Genomic DNA, 19,564 nt, shown 5'->3' with positions numbered 1-19,564 from the left:
TGTTGATTAGTTGTCAGCTTGTTGCTCAGAGTTCCTTGAGGAGCACCAAGCCGGATGTGGTCCTGGAGCGGCACCAGGTTTTTTCTTGTTTCCCGATGACTCCTTTGCTGAGGTTGAGTTCTTGCATATACTAGGGTTCTGACGGTTTGCAAGTGTGTTATTTCAGAGACGCGTGTTGGTTGATGGAGGCTGAGAGGGTGGCATTGAGTGCTTCCGGTAGAAAGTCGCAGTTCAGTTGGGGATGTTCGGTTCATGTAAGGTGTAGGTTGGGGAGGTCTTCTGTGAGGGCTTCCACTGGGAAAATCTTGAAGGACCTGAAGGTTTGTTTGTTGGGAGTGCTTGAATGGGGTGGTGTGCAGGATGTTGATAGGCACAGCTAAGTGGTCTGACCAGTTAAGCGGGATAGGAGAACTGGAGTGGAGGGAAGACAGTGCAGTGATGATTAGGTTGAGGGTGTTACCTTTATCGTGTGTTGAGTCTTTTGTGTGCTATGTGAGGCTAAGGGTGTTGAGAAGGCTGAGGAGAGCTTTCTTCATCAGTTTGGTGTCCTTGTTGCATAGGAGATTGAAGTCTCCTAGGAAGATGTTGTTGGCGTGCATAAGGGACATGGTTGTGACCAGGTCGATGAAGTCTCAGATGAAGACAGTGTTGGGTTTGGGTGGTCGGTAGATGAGATGGAAGGTGACTGTGTCTGTCAGGGGGAGCGGGTAGAGCCAGGAGAGGACTTCAAAGGAGCCAATGTTGTCGACGTCAAGTCTGGTGCAGGACAATGAGGTCATGTGTATGACTGAAAGGCCTCCGCCAGTCTTGTTCGTCCGCTCTCTGTGGTGAATACTGCAGCCGTCAAGGACAAGGATGTCTAGGATGTGGGTGGAGATGGGTATCAGCCAGGTCTCGGTGATGAATATGGCATCAAGGTTGTGTGTAGGGATGATGTCGCAGATGCCTGCTGCATGGGTGATGGCTGAGCAGACGTTGGCGAGCATCAACTTCCATGTTGTAGATCATGAGGTGGTTTTGATGGGCTTGAGGCTTATGTGGGTAAGGTTGCTACATTGCGGAGTCCATGCCCTAGAGGAGGGGCAATGTCGTTGGTGTTGCCTGTTTATGGTGGGGATAGCCTGTGGGGACAGAGGAAGAAAACACATGTCAGTGCGTGCTTACCTGTTGTCTGAGCAGGGGTTCGATCCATTGGTCCTCCCGGTACGAACAGATCCATAATGGAATTGCCCTTTTCTTTGTCTGCCCTTCACTTCGGAAGAATCATTTTGAGGGGTTGGCCTTTGCACATAGCATTGAAGTGTGTAAATCCCCCTATCATTTCTTTCATTTTATAGCTTGCTTCCTAATATGGCCATCCCCCATTAGGTCTGGGGAAATGTGAATTCCCAGGTAATCGAAATCCAAAACCCTCGCAATTATGGAATAATTGCTTAACATCTTTGCCATGTTTCTCACTTTCTTTCCTCTATTGCAAACCATAGCAGCCGATTTGCCATATTGACCACCTAGTCCATGTTACTCATAAATTGCATATATACATAAATAAGCTTTGAAAGAGCCCTTGGTGTGTGCTCTATAAGCACAGTGTCATCGGTATATGCAAGAATGGGAAGAGTCCATGTCCCAATCTGCAAAAAGTCAGGATTCAAATTCACTAAGATGTCATATAATCCATTCATGTAAAGTGAAAACAATAAAGGGGCTAGCACACAGCCATGGCGTGCTCCCGAGTTTATGGGAATTTATCAAGTGCCATGGCCCTATTCACCACTTTTGACACATGCCTGATTATTAAAATGAATAGCCAGTAGCACATGTATGAGGTCAATTGGTATGATACGATATGATATGTGGGATGTATTTACCCATGCATCCTAGCCCTACCTCAAAACTGTGCAGTACTGACATGGAAAACATCATGATGGCCAGAGCTTCCCAGAAAATGCACAGGGAAATGCAGGAAGAATAGGCTGCCACCCATTTTTGCCGATGTTATGGGCACAGAAGGACACTGCCTAAAACCACCATTGGACTACCCGCACAGTAGTCTGAAACCATTGGGAATGGCAATGCTGATTGCCAAAAGCAAACCCATAACTGTTGGGAATTCATTTTCTTAAATCCCAAAAATGGGTGCAGTACCAGTACTCACCACTATCCAAAAGCCGGCGTTTTAAAACCACTCTGTTTCCCTGAAGGCAAGTCAAAATGCCTATTTTCAAACATTGCAATATGTGCAAAATATTTACTGAACACCAGCAGACATTTGGCAGAATGGAGTTTTGTGTGCCTACAAAATCTGGGAAATGAAGATCATAAGACAAGGTTTATAACAAGACTGGCTGCGCTGTGGATTTCAGCAGTTTAAGTTGCACTGGATTGAAAGACACTAAAAAAAAAAATCGAAATGTTTAAATTGACTGAGTGACCTACTTTTGAGTGTCACATAGGTTGCAATTGTTTAAATGTCATAGTTTTGCACTTAGAATCAGTATTCTAGCTGCATGTGCAAAATTGCAAGTTAATTTAAAAAGCAACAAATAACATGACAGTAGCTGAAAGTCTGGCTTAAGGAACTGAATTCTGCCTGGCAACTACCCCCATCAGGAGGAAACTTGAGTCACAGCTGTGTTCCCAGGCCAACCTTCCTTTTGCTGCCCACACTAAGGATATGCCATCTATCTGATAATTGAATTATCTGTGCTCTGCAAGAGAGTGAACAAAGCCCTCTTCACTCAGGCAAAGGTTTTTATTACCGCAGTCGTAAAATATAGCTTCCTCTTGGCAAGAGCTGGGAGGGGCACTGCCTGTGAGAGCAAGCTGGCTTGGCAGAACTGGAAAGAACCAGAAATTCAACCTTGTGCTGAGGGTAAACCACACCCCTTTGGAGCCAGAACATAACTTTAAAAAGATGAATAACTCATAGAGCGGACATGTGAAAATTTTATAAATGAAACCATAATTCTTGTGATTTTTCTGCCCACATCTTAAGAGGTTTTTCGACCCGGTGGCATGTTCAGGGGGGTTTTAGCAGAAAAATGGATATTACTCTAACTGTATGCATGTTAAAAATCTGAAACTTCTTCAGTTAATGTCCATACTCCCTGCACACATGTATGTAAAGTTGGGTCAATGTCAGAAATTGCAAAATCAGTTAAAAAGTGAAATATGTGCCAGTTCTGAATGCAAGCTCCCAGGAAGAGCAGAGTTTGAACAGGGGATACCTCCTGTAATGCATGATGGGTGCATATGATTTTAAAACAATATGTACCTCTGCAAATATGTATTTGTTTCAAATCTAGATTTGTGTGTAAGTTGACAGGAGGAGTGGACTTTCTGCAGGCTGTAAAATGACATCACTCTGACTCACAGTTCATTCCCCAATCAAATAAGAAATGGAAGTTTGACCAATTAGAAGCTGAGAGAGAGGTAGGGTCAGTGATGCTAGAACACACCCACATTCTAAACACATAAAAGCAGACAGACAGGACAGATAGAGACCTTCAAATTCCATCTGCAGCGGGACGCTCTGCCGGAAAAATCCATACTTACCTCCATCAACCTCCAGAAAGCCAAACTAGAGACTTCAATCTATCCAGAACTAAGAGACCAGACCAGAGAGAAAGCAGTGCTGTACTAAGAGACCAGACCAGAGAGAAAGCAGTGCTGTACCCAGAGAGACCCAGACCAGCAGAGAGAGCTGACCCAGATCACTGTGAAGTGCAGAGGCCAGACCAGACAGACCAGAGCCCAGTCTAAAACCCTGACCAGATCCGTGGCGAGGCCCATTTCACCCAAGAATATAGTGTGAGTACCTAGAAAACTGTGCAGAACCAATCTCCTAGTTAAAATCATATAATTCAATCTATTTAACCTAAGTAGAACTGCCTCCTAACTGTCACCTGTCATTTTAGCTGCAAAAGCTGCACTTGTCATTTTGAGCTTTTGAAATTTGCAAATCTGAAAAACGACCTTCACTAAATCGCTCATATCTCCGCGACCGTTTGGGCTAGAGACTTGCAGTAACTTTCCTCTGATAGCTTAGAATCGTAGCTTTGAATCGCACCAAGAACCGCATTCCTACCCCTTATAGTTTTACCGCAATCGCGGAACACGCATCCGCGAATTTTACCGCGATTTGCAATTTCTTCACATGTAAAAACTGCTGCTGTTTGCTTTCCATTTGCCAGAAATTCGTTTAACCTGCTAACTATCCCTGCATCATTGCTAGTGTGAGCCTGGACTAATATTAACTAGATACCACTCACCCTGAACCTCTGAAAGGGAATTAAAAGCGTTTCCAGCATATTTCTCATTCATTGCCAGCACATATCAAAGCAATTTGGGCCTGTGATTTCAAAACTCCTACCTGTTTTCTGTTGTCTAAGCTTGCTGGATTGAACTGATTACATTGATTGCATTTCTGAGAACTGTGTGCTTCCTTCCATTTCCTTGCATTGCATAAGGAGGGGGGGAGTGAATAGCCAGAGAAAAGTGATTACATTGTTTGGTTGAAATCCTATTGAGTATTTTCTGTACTGCATTCATTGAATATTGCATCCACCTGAGCTTACATAAAGCATCCTCTACCACATTATACTTTTGTTCCTATTCACCAGTGTGCTACCTTATCCATTTCATGTCAACTCATTAGTAATTATAAAGAAGTGTGCTAGTGCCAGATTCTCCGTTGTTGATCTTTATCATATCAGATTAAGTGTGCTATTCAATTATTAATTTATTATAAAGCGTGATATATATATCTATTTTAAATTATCAAATAAACCTTTTAAACTTGCAAAACAGAACTACTTCTTGGCTCAGTGGGGTCAGGGGGATTCCAAGAGAGGGGTGTTATATAAGGGTAGTCATCCAGAATGCATGAACTGGACCTAAAGATATATCAATAAGGGTTTTCATTCAGTATTATAGACTAGGCGTTGACTTAGCTGTAGTGTTGAATTGAATCCTCTTACAAAGTGGGGGCTCGTCCGGGACGTTGGGTTAGATTTACCACTTGTGCAGCTTAATACAGTGTGCTAACTGACGGGATACATACATCCGGTCGGATCACCACGCTGCATTACGCTGTGAAGCATTCCTCAAAAGGGACACTCCAAGAAAAGTTCTGTTCTGCAAAACTAAAATACTAACTTCTGTAAATCAGGACAGAGACCAATCTCTAGAATGACGACCTTGGTAGATATGAAAATAGCCAGAGAGCACTTCTTACACAAACTATTTGTGAGAGGTGAATGGACCGAACAGGGCCAGGATGTGTGGTTGCAGGCCATCACACAACAGGTCACTGAAACAGGGTCAGATATATATAGAGATCAGGGTCCATTACATGTGGCCCTGAGTGAACTATATATGTCTCCTAAAGCCAAAGAGGAACACAATAAGATTGCCAGGATAGCAGCATACCTGTACCTATATATGGGAGACATGCAGGATAGATGTGCTGAAAGCCAAAATCTGGCAAATAGGCAACAGATGGCATTACAGAAGGCCCAATCTGATCTGGACTCTTCTGAGCAGAGGCTGCAGAGGAGCCAGGAGGCAGAAAATGATAGTAGGCAATATATCATTAAAATAAAAGAGGATATGGGCATCCTACAACAGGAAAAGACAGACCAGGATACCCGATTTCTGGCCCTGCAGAAGGAGCACCAAGACAGTTTGGACTCCTTACTGCAGAACCAGAAAAAGCTGGAGCAACAGATCAATTTCAATAGGGCATGTGCTGAGCAGGTAGTCACCCTGCAAGGCCACCTAGATAGAGTGAAGGAGGAGAGCAATAAACTGATTCTGAAAGACCTGGATACCCAGGCAGAGTTTGATCAGGAGCGCCAGAAAGCTGGTGCCTTCCAAAGGCAAAGGGACGACCTGGCGGCACAAATGCAGGCTCTTAGTCAGGAAAGAGACGCCTTAGGCCAGGAAGTCTGCCATTTAAAAAGAAAAATGGAAGAAAATCACCTGGCCCACCAGGGGCTGGGTGACCTCCAAAAAGAAAACCAGAACTTGGTAGAGCACACCAGAAGGGTGGAGGATGCTCTAGCAAGAAAGGAGCAGGCCAATAGGGACATTGCCCAGGAGGTAACCCTCCTGCAGCAAAGACTGGCCCAGTTCTCCAGGACCAATCAGGAAACACAGAGAGAGAATGAAGCTCTCTGCCAGCACAATGATAGGCTCCAACAGCAGGTAGCGATGCAGGAGAGACTGATAGAGTCGAGTAAGGCCTTAACTGAGGAACTGAAGGCACAAATGCAGGCTCTTGCATTGCAACAGGGAGCAGGGGCGGATAGAGATGAGGTCCGCTGGGAAAGAGAGATTCCTGACCATAACCGCAGGAGCCCTAACACCAGGGGCCTTCATCTCCCCCAGTCCCTGGACTCTACCATCCCCATGTCCCCTGGCGCACATGAGCACAGGGCCACAGGGATGGCAGATTACTATCCAGCCAGAAGCATGGGGCTCATAGGCCAGTACCATCCAGGAATGGAGGGGTGGGCATCCGGGTATGGGCACCCAAGTACAATACAGTTCAGTGGGGAACCCCAGGAGAGTAGGCCCATTAAGGGCATCCTGAAAACCTCTGCCCAGTTAGGTCAGTGGAGGGGGTACCCATCAAATCCTGGCAGCAAGGAGGAATCTGAAGACTCCTCTGAACTGCGCAGGACACAGGAGACCAGGTCCCCACATTCTGCCAGCCATTCCCAGGCTCGCAGAATCCGGGAAAACCTGGAAGAACAGACGGGAACCTCTGGGAGCAGTGCCTCTGAGTCCGAGGAAGAATGGACAAGGGTTACCCGAACCAAAAAGGCCAATAAGGCAAAAAGGGCCTTGCTTAAGGACCCCTTAAAGCAGATTAAGGCGATCAGGAGCGTCATCACGCCTTACCATAAGAACGCTAAGTATTCTGTTTGGGAGCACTTAGAGTTGTTTGAACAAATGATGGAGACTTTCCATTTGAAGGACAGCCAAACCTGCATTCAATATGTAAAGTGGACCTTCTCCCCGGAATACTCCAGTTTCTTTGCGGGGCTGGAGGACCAAAATCATTTAAGATGGTCCACCTATAAGGCGGCCATCCTGAAACATTTTTCTGTTCACAGAAATCCTCAAGAGGCTCGCAAGGCAGCCTACAATTTGCAATGTGGGGAGGATCAGGCCCCACAAGAATTTGTGCAGGAGTTAAAGCGTGCTTTTGCACAGACCACAAGAAGGGTGCGCACAGATAGTAGAGAGTTTATAAATACGTTTTTCCATGCCTTGCCCAAATATATCATGACCCAGCTCGTGAGGGATTTTCATGAGAAAAGATCTTTAGACTGGGTCATTGAACAGGCTACCCGGATCTATGAGGTGCAGAAGCCCATAGAAAATAAAAGCAATGCCCAGAAAAACCCCAAAGCCAACAGCACCCCTGCTGCTGCCAAGGTGGCAGAGGTAAAGGTCACCCCCGTTTTGGATTTGGAGATGGGGGGGCCTAAAAACCTACCTGCACCTAATAATGCTAGGCCCAGAAGGTCCTCGGGCCAGTCACAGACAGGGAGCCAAGGAGGCAGCCCCACAAATGGGGTCCCTCGCTCTCCTGATTATGTAAGTCCCCGTTACAAGGGAAATCGACCCATCCTGGGTTATGTGTGGACTCCTCCAGCCCAAGGGGGGGGATCCAGCCAAGCACCTAACCCAGGGAACTTCCCTCCAAACTTCCCACAGGAGGGCAGAAATTTACCAAACCCTGGGCAGAACTTTTTCCCCAGATATCCACCCGACTTTAAGCCCCAAAACCATCCATCATTCTTTCCCCAATTCCCTGAGCCCAGACCACTGAATCCGGGAGAGGGGAGGCCAAGGGTGGAGGGGTACCCAAATCTTCCCAACCAGGGGTACTACCAGAGGAGGGACAGCTACCCTTCCCGGGATCAGCCCAGGGGAGAAAACAGGGCCCCGTATCAGCCTGAGCGGGTTTCCCAGTTAGAGCGCCAGGTTCAAAACATGGCGCGGGATATGGGTCACATACTGAGGGCTCAGCAGAACCCTCAGATCGGCATGCCGGCGCAGAACGTACCCAACTCTGGACCTGGTGCTCCAGAACAATGACGGGGGCAGCACCCCGATAACTCACCGGTTCCCAGGGAGGAGGCACAAAGGGAAGGGGGGTGTAAAGCCTTGGAGGAAGCTTCCTTCCTCACTTGTAAACAGCCCCTGGAAACCCAGGAACCGGAAACAAAATCTCTGGCCCCTGAAAGTCTGCCTCCTAAGGAGCAGAGGGGGGGTAGGAGAAACAAAAGACCCAAACAGACTCAGTTTGAGGAGGAGGTACAGATCTTCCAATTTGAGGGAGAGGGATCCTCAGAGGATCCTGGGAAAAGGATCTTCTCCTTCAGAAAGGGGGGAACTCCTCCCAAAGAAAAATGGGTCCCTAGGGATGCAAATCCAGACTGGGGAGATGTGGAGACTGAGCTACCGCCGCCCACCATCTCATCCCAGAACCAACAGCAAGAAAATCCCCTGGTTCAAACCCATCCTGGTGACTGCCTCCAAAAAGGGGGGGGCGGCCCAGAACCGGAGCCAGGGGAACCCACAATGGCTCTGATCTCCAGTTGCCAACTTTTTCTTTCAGATTCCCAAGACTCTCCACAGAATTCTGCCCAAATCTCTTCGCTAGCGATGTCCAAAACCAGAAAATTAGCCCACCAGTTGTCCAAAAATGTACATTACCTGTGCCCCCTTGAGGAGAAGGAGGGAAGATATTATGCCCCGGTACAAGTACAGGGGCAGGGTACAATCTCGGCACTGGTGGACACTGGATCTCAAGCTACCCTTCTGTCCAGAAGGGCCTTTGATGAACTGAATGCAGGAAGGGGAGAGAAGTACCAAATTCCTCTCACCTCACTTCCTGGACAACTCCAGAACTTTGACGGGAAGGAAATTCCCGTTGAGGGGACTGCAGATTTGGACATTAAAATTGGGCGACATAAGTTGAAACACCCGGTCATAGTTGTGACCCCAGAGGGCACCCCTTGTTTACTAGGGAATGACCTCCTGAGAAGGTTGTCACCCCTAATAGATTGTGTAAACAGGGTCCTCTGGACCCAGACTAGCCGACCAATAAAATTAAAACAGAGTGTCAACCATGTTAGTTTAAACGGCACCTGCCACATGGTTGAACAAAAATCTGACCAAGTAGAATTTCACTTCCAGAATAGCCAAATTCCAGACGTGACAGTAATAGCAGTAGGACAACAGACTGGTGATGGGGGGTCCTCTCTATTTCTGAAAATCAACCTTCCTTCCAGTCTAAAGTGGTACTCCACGCTGGAAGGAAACACTCTGAGATTCTATACTAATCCACAATCAGAAACTGCCACTCCTATAGTCCAGAAAGATGTGAAATCAGCTCAAAGCCTGGCTGATATTCAGCAAATTGGAGAGCAGTTGTTCATCCCTGTTCAGTTAAATGATGGGAAGGACTCGGTTCTCGCTCGAGTGTGTGTGAACAACGGTAAGAGCTTCATCAGCGAAGCCATGTTCCGCCAACTCCCAAAAGATCCAGCCATTCCCACATTCAAACTGATAGACTAATGGGAAATGGACCTGGAAGCACCTAATTCCAAACATCTCCTGCCAAGCAGGTGTATGCTCAAAATCTCCATTGGCAACAAGAGCATAGTCCACAATTGTTGGGTCGTGCGAGACGTCCCTGCCGCCTTTTACTTAGGCAGTGACATTCTCAATCGCTTTGCCATTAGTTTGGACCTAATAAACTTCAAAGCTTGGTCCCGATTAGCGGATAATCCCATGGGCTTTGATGATCCAGAAAAAGCATTTAGGTCAGCTCAATTGCTACCTTATGCAGTCGAAATTCAGGTTAAAGAGGAAGTCACCATCCCAGAAAGGACCCGACAATTCTCCCTGGAAGTGAAAGTTAAAAGGGGACAAGAGTTGAAAAACCCTGATGCTTACATACATCTAAATGCTTCTCTCCAACAGCAAGGGTTGGGGGTAAACCCAACTCCATTAGTCAACATAGAACATGACACCATTCTAATAGAGGTGGATAACAGCGACTTAAAGAGTATTACTCTAGCCGCAGGCACCATTATTGGAATGGCGGTTGATGACCGACATTTCTCCATTGATCTTGTAAATGAACTGTTAGGACCAATCCCCAAGGACTGTGTTGACAGTGACAGTGAGGACAATACAACACCAGACAGGATTTTTACCCGGCATGGGGGGAACTTCCTGGTGTACACTTCCTGCCCTTATGGTAAGGAAGATGTGACGTGTGACTTCAGGAGGGATGAGGTGATTTTCCAGGTCCATGAGGGCTGCCTTTCCCACCTGAAGCCTCCGGTCCAAATCAGCACTCTGACCAGGGACTTCTCCACCCAGCTGGAGGAGGCCGTGGAGATAGCCAAACCAGAAGTCTTTCCAGGCTTCAGGCAGATGGTGGAAGAGAGAGTCAACCTAGCTGATGCCTGTGTGACTCTGGAACAAAAGCAAAAGTTGAAACAAGTTTTCTTGGATTTCCAAGATCTCTTTGCGGTAGACTCATATGACTGTGGTCGCACTGACATCCACACAACAACAATCCCCACGGACCCTGGCATGACTCCTGTGTTTGTGAAGCAATATCGCTTGCCTCTCGCATCAATGGAGTCCCTTACTGAAATAATTAAGAACCTTGAGTCCCGGGGAATAATCCGTCCAGTCCACAGCACCTTCAATAATCCGGTGCTGGGGATATTGAAGCCAAACGGCCAGTGGAGACTCTGCGCCGACCTCAGGGAGCTCAACAAACGGGTCCATACTTCCCGATGGCCTCTGCCCTACATTGACCAAGGGCTGGCCCAGATCCAAGGGTCACAGGTATTCACTGCAATAGACCTGACCAATGGATACTGGACCGTGCCTGTCAGCAGGGAGGACCAATACAAACTGGCTTTTACCTTTGGGGGCCAGCAGTACACATGGACCCGGACTCCCTTCGGATACCTCAACTCCGGCAATGAATTCAACATTTTCCTACATAAGGCCATGCCCGACCTGGGTGCGAGGGGTAACCTGGCCTATGTAGATGATGTCCTCATCAAAAGTTCATCTGTGGAGGAACACATAGCGGAGATCCGTTATGTTCTGACACAGTTGAGGGCCGCCGGAGCAAAACTTTCCTTTCAGAAAGCACAGTGGTGTAGAACCCGTGTTAATTTCTTGGGGCATGAGATTACTCCTCAGGGCCTCTGTCCCCAGGAAAAGAAAGTGGAAGCACTTCAGAAACTGAAAGACCCCACAACTCTGCGGGAACTAAGGAGCCTCCTTGGACTGACTAATTACAGCAGAAAGTTCATTGAGGGCTACGCAGAGATCACCAGACCCCTGATTCATCTCCTGAAGGGGGGGGTCAAGTGGGAATGGGGTCCAGAACAATCCGAGGCAGTAAGACAACTCAAAAGAAGCCTCTCACAAGCGCCTTGCCTAGCTTACCCTGTCAGAAACAAGGAGTTCTTCCTGGAGACGGGGTTCTCTGATACGTGCTTGACGGCAGTATTATACCAAAAGCATGACAAGGTCAATAAAGTAATCTCATATGCGAGCAAAACTTTATCCTCTGTGGAGGAGAAATTCAACGATTGTGAGAAGGCACTCCTGGCGACGGTGTGGGCATTGAAGAATTACCGCCCGTTTATCCAGGGGGAACACATCATAGTGGAGACTCCACACCAGCCTCTGCAATATCTCCAAAGTGATAGAATCCGGGCCGGAAATGTGAGTAATTCCCGAATTACTTCCTGGATTCTGTCAATGCAAGGCTTTCCTGTGGAGGTCAGATATGGCCAAAACAAGAAGAGTCCCCTCGCGCAAGGTCTGGCTGACTTGCATGATTGTGCCAGAGAAAACTGTCTCGAGGACGAAAGGCTGAAAATCAAGGACAACATGGAGGCATACCTTAATTCCCCACACAAAGTCTTTGAAGAAGACAAGTGTGAGGGAATGCCCACTGTCTATGTGGATGGATGCTCTTACCATGTTGACAACAACGGGGAGAAAGAACTGGTGGCTGGTGTAGGGAATGCATGGGTGAATGAGTCCCCAGAACCCTCCGCTGGATACAAAATTGGTCCCCGAAGTAGTCAGGTGGCAGAATTGATGGCTGTGCATCAGGCCATCCTCACTGCTGTCCAGCATCAACTCCGCGAACTGGTCATAATCACAGATTCGGATTATGTACGGAACGGGTTCGTGGAGCACCTGGTTAATTGGAAAACCAGAGGCATGTTATGTGCTAACAACAAACCCTTGAAACATGGGAAGTTGATCCAAAACATTGATGATCTGGTCACATCGAATGAGATGACCATCTATTGGAAAAAGATTAAGGGTCATTCCAAAGTAGAGGGACCAGACAAAACTGGAAATGACTTAGCTGATCAGCTGATCCGGGGCCATCCAAGGGGATCTAATTGAGATTGAGTCCCTGTTGGGGGAAATCCAGGTCACTGCTATCACTAGGTCCCAGACAAATGCTCACAACGACCTTTCAATTGCACAATGGAGTAAGGAGACCCCTGATGCTGATTTGATTACCGCTCAGAAGGGGGATCCAATTATTGGTAAATTTTACCAGCACCTTGAGGACCCTGAGAACTTTCCCCTGACGGATACCGATTACATTGGGAAAGAGGACCTAAGAGTGTTGATGAAATGTCCTAAAATGTTCCGAATCCAAGACGGTTTGCTGGTAAGGAAATCCAAAGCTGGCCACGATCAGTGGGTGGTTCCTACCTCATTCCGAAGCCTGATGTTAAGTCACGCCCATGATGCGGCCACTGCCGGTCACAGGGGGTTTCACACAACATTGGAAATCTTAAGAGAGGTTGCATACTGGCCACACATGGGGCAGGACCTCGACCAATACTTGAAGGGGTGTCTTGTGTGTGCACAATTTCAGCCATCATCCCTCACGCACCGGGCGCCTTTACAAAAGAGGGGAATGACACTGCCATGGTCAGATTTACAAATCGACTTTGTGGGCCCTGTGATTCGCTCGGCTAGGGGGAATAAGTACATGTTGACTGTGACATGCTTGTTTACCAAGTGGGTGGAATGTCTCCCAGCCCCAAACTGCAAGGCAGAAACGGCAGCTGCCTTGATGATTAACCACATCTTTTCCCGTTTTGGTCTACCTCAAAGGATTGAGTCAGACAGAGGTAGCCACTTCACCAGTGAAGTAATGACAAAGATGTGGGAGATACTGGGGGTCAAGAGAAAGCTGCATATTGCTTATAGACCAGCTTCTTCTGGGGCAGTAGAGAGATATAACCGGACAATTGTGAGCATGTTAAAGAAGTTTGTGGCAGATTCTGGGCCAAGTTGGGATATCCGATTACCTCTGGTCCTAATGGCTATCAGATCTACCCCTTCATCTGCAACCAAAATGTCACCATTTGAGTTGATGACTGGACGCAAGATGGTGCTTCCTCAGCATTTGCTCTACAGGACCCAAGAGCAGACACTGATAAATGCCTCCACTACTCATGAGTATGTAGAGAATTTAAGGAAACACCTCCAACATGCTTTTGCTTATGCTCAGCGGAATCTAGAAAGATCAGCTGATAGCATGAAGACCCATTATGACCTGAAAACTTCCAGGAAGGAATATCAGGTGGGAGACCGGGTCTATCTATACAACTTCCAAAGGAACCAGGCCAAGCAGCGCAAATTTTTGCCTACATGGAAGGGACCCTTTGAGATCGTCGATAAGATCTCCCCTGTGGCCTACAAGATCCGCATCCCCAAAGGCGGTTCGGCAGAGGGGGAAGACAAGTGGGTACACATAAACCAGTTGAAGTGTTGCCATCCCAGGCACACTCTGCAACAACTGGAGGAATCCTCTGGAATCCTAGCGGGTACTGTATCAGACTAATTCAGTTCCAATCATAAAACGTACCACATCTAGTCTCTAAAATATTGTGATTTGCATGAAACTGTCTCTTAGTTATACTGTTTTTTTTTCAAAATAAGAATGTAATGTTTCGTGATGATGAAATGCATATGCTGCCCCACTATCTCAACGGTGGTGGAAAAACGTCTATGAATAGGTATTGCCGCTTTTCCTTTGTCGTCCTAGGAGAAAGAAAACCTGAAGACGGGCCAAGGAGGATGATACGGAGACCGGGAACGAAGATCCAATGGGCCCAGTGGACCGCCCAATATTCCCATCAGGACCGGCGAGGAGAACTGATCGATCAGTACCGGATGGAGGAAAAGATGCTGAACTGTGCCATCTATTGGAAGAAGATGAGGAAACATCCCAGATCTTGCGAGTCCCATTCGTGAAATAGAATGGCCATCGCAAGAGGGGGGCTTGTGGGATGTATTTACCCATGCATTCTAGCCCTACCTCAAAACTGTGCAGTACTGACATGGAAAACATCATGATGGCCAGAGCTTCCCAGAAAATGCACAGGGAAATGCAGGAAGAATAGGCTGCCACCCATTTTTGCCGATGTTATGGGCACAGAAGGACACTGCCTAAAACCACCATTGGACTACCCGCACAGTAGTCTGAAACCATTGGGAATGGCAATGCTGATTGCCAAAAGCAAACCCATAACTGTTGGGAATTCATTTTCTTAAATCCCAAAAATGGGTGCAGTACCAGTACTCACCACTATCCAAAAGCCGGCGTTTTAAAACCACTCTGTTTCCCTGAAGGCAAGTCAAAATGCCTATTTTCAAACATTGCAATATGTGCAAAATATTTACTGAACACCAGCAGACATTTGGCAGAATGGAGTTTTGTGTGCCTACAAAATCTGGGAAATGAAGATCATAAGACAAGGTTTATAACAAGACTGGCTGCGCTGTGGATTTCAGCAGTTTAAGTTGCACTGGATTGAAAGACACTAAAAAAAAAAATCTAAATGTTTAAATTGACTGAGTGACCTACCTTTGAGTGTCACATAGGTTGCAATTGTTTAAATGTCATAGTTTTGCACTTAGAATCAGCATTCTAGCTGCATGTGCAAAATTGCAAGTTAATTTAAAAAGCAACAAATAACATGACAGTAGCTGAAAGTCTGGTTTAAGGAACTGAATTCTGCCTGGCAACTACCCCCATCAGGAGGAAACTTGAGTCACAGCTGTGTTCCCAGGCCAACCTTCCTTTTGCTGCCCACACTAAGGATATGCCATCTATCTGATAATTGAATTATCTGTGCTCTGCAAGAGAGTGAACAAAGCCCTCTTCACTCAGGCAAAGGTTTTTATTACCGCAGTCGTAAAATATAGCTTCCTCTTGGCAAGAGCTGGGAGGGGCACTGCCTGTGAGAGCAAGCTGGCTTGGCAGAACTGGAAAGAACCAGAAATTCAACCTTGTGCTGAGGGTAAACCACACCCCTTTGGAGCCAGAACATAACTTTAAAAAGATGAATAACTCATAGAGCGGACATGTGAAAATTTTATAAATGATACCATAATTCTTGTGATTTTTCTGCCCACATCTTAAGAGGTTTTTCGACCCGGTGGCATGTTCAGGGGGGTTTTAGCGGAAAAATGGATATTACTCTAACTGTATGCATGTTAAAAATCTGAAACTTCTTCAGTTAATGTCCATACTCCCTGCACACATGTATGTAAAGTTGGGTCAATGTCAGAAATTGCAAAATCAGTTAAAAAGTGAAATATGTGCCAGTTCTGAATGCAAGCTCCCAGGAAGAGCAGAGTTTGAACAGGGGATACCTCCTGTAATGCATGATGGGTGCATATGATTTTAAAACAATATGTACCTCTGCAAATATGTATTTGTTTCAAATCTAGATTTGTGTGTAAGTTGACAGGAGGAGTGGACTTTCTGCAGGCTGTAAAATGACATCACTCTGACTCACAGTTCATTCCCCAATCAAATAAGAAATGGAAGTTTGACCAATTAGAAGCTAAGAGAGAGGTAGGGTCAGTGATGCTAGAACACACCCACATTCTAAACACATAAAAGCAGACAGACAGGACAGATAGAGACCTTCAAATTCCATCTGCAGCGGGACGCTCTGCCGGAAAAATCCATACTTACCTCCATCAACCTCCAGAAAGCCAAACTAGAGACTTCAATCTATCCAGAACTAAGAGACCAGACCAGAGAGAAAGCAGTGCTGTACTAAGAGACCAGACCAGAGAGAAAGTAGTGCTGTACCCAGAGAGACCCAGACCAGCAGAGAGAGCTGACCCAGATCACTGTGAAGTGCAGAGGCCAGACCAGACCAGACCAGAGCCCAGTCTAAAACCCTGACCAGATCCGTGGCGAGGCCCATTTCACCCAAGAATATAGTGTGAGTACCTAGAAAACTGTGCAGAACCAATCTCCTAGTTAAAATCATATAATTCAATCTATTTAACCTAAGTAGAACTGCCTCCTAACTGTCACCTGTCATTTTAGCTGCAAAAGCTGCACTTGTCATTTTGAGCTTTTGAAATTTGCAAATCTGAAAAACGACCTTCACTAAATCGCTCATATCTCCGCGACCGTTTGGGCTAGAGACTTGCAGTAACAGTAACTTTTGCAGTAGCTTAGAATCGTAGCTTTGAATCGCACCAAGATCCGCATTCCTACCCCTTATAGTTTTACCGCAATCGCGGAACACGCATCCGCGAATTTTACCGCGATTTGCAATTTCTTCACATGTAAAAACTGCTGCTGTTTGCTTTCCATTTGCCAGAAATTCGTTTAACCTGCTAACTATCCCTGCATCATTGCTAGTGTGAGCCTGGACTAATATTAACTAGATACCACTCACCCTGAACCTCTGAAAGGGAATTAAAAGCGTTTCCAGCATATTTCTCATTCATTGCCAGCACATATCAAAGCAATTTGGGCCTGTGATTTCAAAACTCCTACCTGTTTTCTGTTGTCTAAGCTTGCTGGATTGAACTGATTACATTGATTGCATTTCTGAGAACTGTGTGCTTCCTTCCATTTCCTTGCATTGCATAAGGAGGGGGGGAGTGAATAGCCAGAGAAAAGTGATTACATTGTTTGGTTGAAATCCTATTGAGTATTTTCTGTACTGCATTCATTGAATATTGCATCCACCTGAGCTTACATAAAGCATCCTCTACCACATTATACTTTTGTTCCTATTCACCAGTGTGCTACCTTATCCATTTCATGTCAACTCATTAGTAATTATAAAGAAGTGTGCTAGTGCCAGATTCTCCGTTGTTGATCTTTATCATATCAGATTAAGTGTGCTATTCAATTATTAATTTATTATAAAGCGTGATATATATATCTATTTTAAATTATCAAATAAACCTTTTAAACTTGCAAAACAGAACTACTTCTTGGCTCAGTGGGGTCAGGGGGATTCCAAGAGAGGGGTGTTATATAAGGGTAGTCATCCAGAACGCATGAACTGGACCTAAAGATATATCAATAAGGGTTTTCATTCAGTATTATAGACTAGGCGTTGACTTAGCTGTAGTGTTGAATTGAATCCTCTTACAGATATGATATGATATAATATGATATGGCATTTATAACGTGCCTAAACACAATCTAGGACCAGAGCACATTCCATAGTGTAGCCCTGTTCACTTTATCAAAGGCCATGCTCACGTCCATAATTCAAGACAAAGGGCACATTTTTTATACAGAGGGAATATGCAGTCAGTGAATGTGCAGTTAGTATATAGAGATTCACTGCTTGTTTACCCGTCCCTAGACCGGGACAAAATCCCAATTGGATATCGATCAAGATATTATTTGTAAAAGCCCACTGTTCTAATCTTACAAGCAGTGACATCCTAAAGTTCTTAAAACTAGATTCAAGAAGTTATATAGGCATATAAGCCAACGGGCTCTCTCTAATACCTTTTTTAAACATTGGGAAGTTGACTGCCAATTTCAGGATACAGAGATTCTGCCTGTCTCCAGAGTAGAATTAAAAGAAATGGTAAATAGAGGGGCCTAGACCTCAATCAGATATTGATATAGATCAGCAGGTATCAGGGCCTGGGGAATGATTGTGGGCCTGATTAAGAATAACTGCTGTCACCTCTTCCAGCGAAAAACTCTACCAAAGAATGTAGTTGGGGGATTTCCTCTTCTTCCACTGAACCTCCACAGAGCGTCGAAAAATGGTCTTTCCCTACCCTGTCCTCCACGTTTGTCTCAGTTCTCTTCAGCAAATGTTTATGCCGAGGTCCATTGGCCACAAAGTGCCCACATTGTTAGGACTCGTTTGTGTTGGATGCCTCTGACAATTCATCCCAAGCTGGCTGCTCGACCTCAACTTTGTAGGATTCTAGTGCTTTCTTGTATGATGCTCTTGCCCTAATCATGTCTGATCTGGCGGAATCCCTATTTTTTAGGGTGGTTAATCGTGTATCTTTTGCCCTTCTACACTCTTCATTAAACCAAGCCTGTGATTGTTGATTTTTCTTTGTAAGTTCATTTTGGAAAATATCTGAGATCTTTATCAAAAGTTCATTGAAAGCAGGCAGAATTGCTTGCAGATCTGCCTCCCTGCTGAAAATGGTCATGGAAAAGGCCAGATTAGATGTTATGTCACAGCAGATCAATGTTTTATTTTTATTTTTCTCAATTTGATTCTCCTTTTACATTGTCATTCGTTTCCACACTCTTTGTACATTGCCTCAATGCGCCCTAGTGGGTCTTCTACAGAGGCAGGAGGTTTAGGCAGGAAGGAGGATAGGGAGAAGGCAAGCTAGTGGTGATGTGCTTATGCGTGCAGACTGAAAGTACCCTCCGCTCTGTATGCAGGTCTGTTTCTATGCGTTATTAGTCCAGGGCACAGAGCCATTTGAGAACTAGAACATGTTATATCACTACCAGACAAATGATGGTACTTGTTATGCTATTCCAAGGTTATACTGTGCCAATCGCTGCCATGGTGCTCTTACGGCACATGCACTTTCTCAGAGAGATTGTTCCATTGTGCCCAACTCAGGGGTGCTCAGGCAGCAGTTCATGGAGAAAGGGCAGGAGATAGGGTGGGTGTAGCGCAGCAGTAACCGGAGAGGAATGCTCGGATCAGGCAAATGTGGTGGTTACGATGGTGTTAAGTTTGAGTGAAAATGATTGCATAAGTGGGTGCATTTGTAAAGGTCTAATGGTAATAGCTGGTGAATGGGGGGAACACTTGGAGGCAGAATACGAATGGCTATATATCAGTCACAACTACTGGCATTGTCAATGCTTGCTTGATTCCATTTTTGTATATCATGAACATTATACCTTTTGAGCCACTTCACAACACTGGTGAAACAGACAGTGTGTGGGTGGTGTGAGTGGTTGGTGCCAAGTGAGGGACATTTGCGGGTGAACACTGGCTTTAGTTCTTTGTGTTATTAAATCGATGCCAGCCTCTTGGATGCTAGCTTTTTCCAGATGCCACTGCTGGAGTTGGACCCAAGCAAGGTTATTTATCCTCAGGAGCTGAATGGGTACCTGCTGGCTTTGACAGAGACCTGGTCCCTCTTTAAATCCTTTTAAATCCTTGACTTCTCTAGGTGCGTTTAAGTACTCCCT

This window comes from Ambystoma mexicanum, chromosome 7q (assembly GCF_040938575.1).
Source record: "Ambystoma mexicanum isolate Mex_15411 chromosome 7q, UKY_AmexF1_1, whole genome shotgun sequence".
Lineage (NCBI taxonomy): Eukaryota > Metazoa > Chordata > Amphibia > Caudata > Ambystomatidae > Ambystoma > Ambystoma mexicanum.
The sequence above is the reverse complement of the archived record's forward strand: the minus strand, read 5'-3'. Positions refer to the sequence as shown.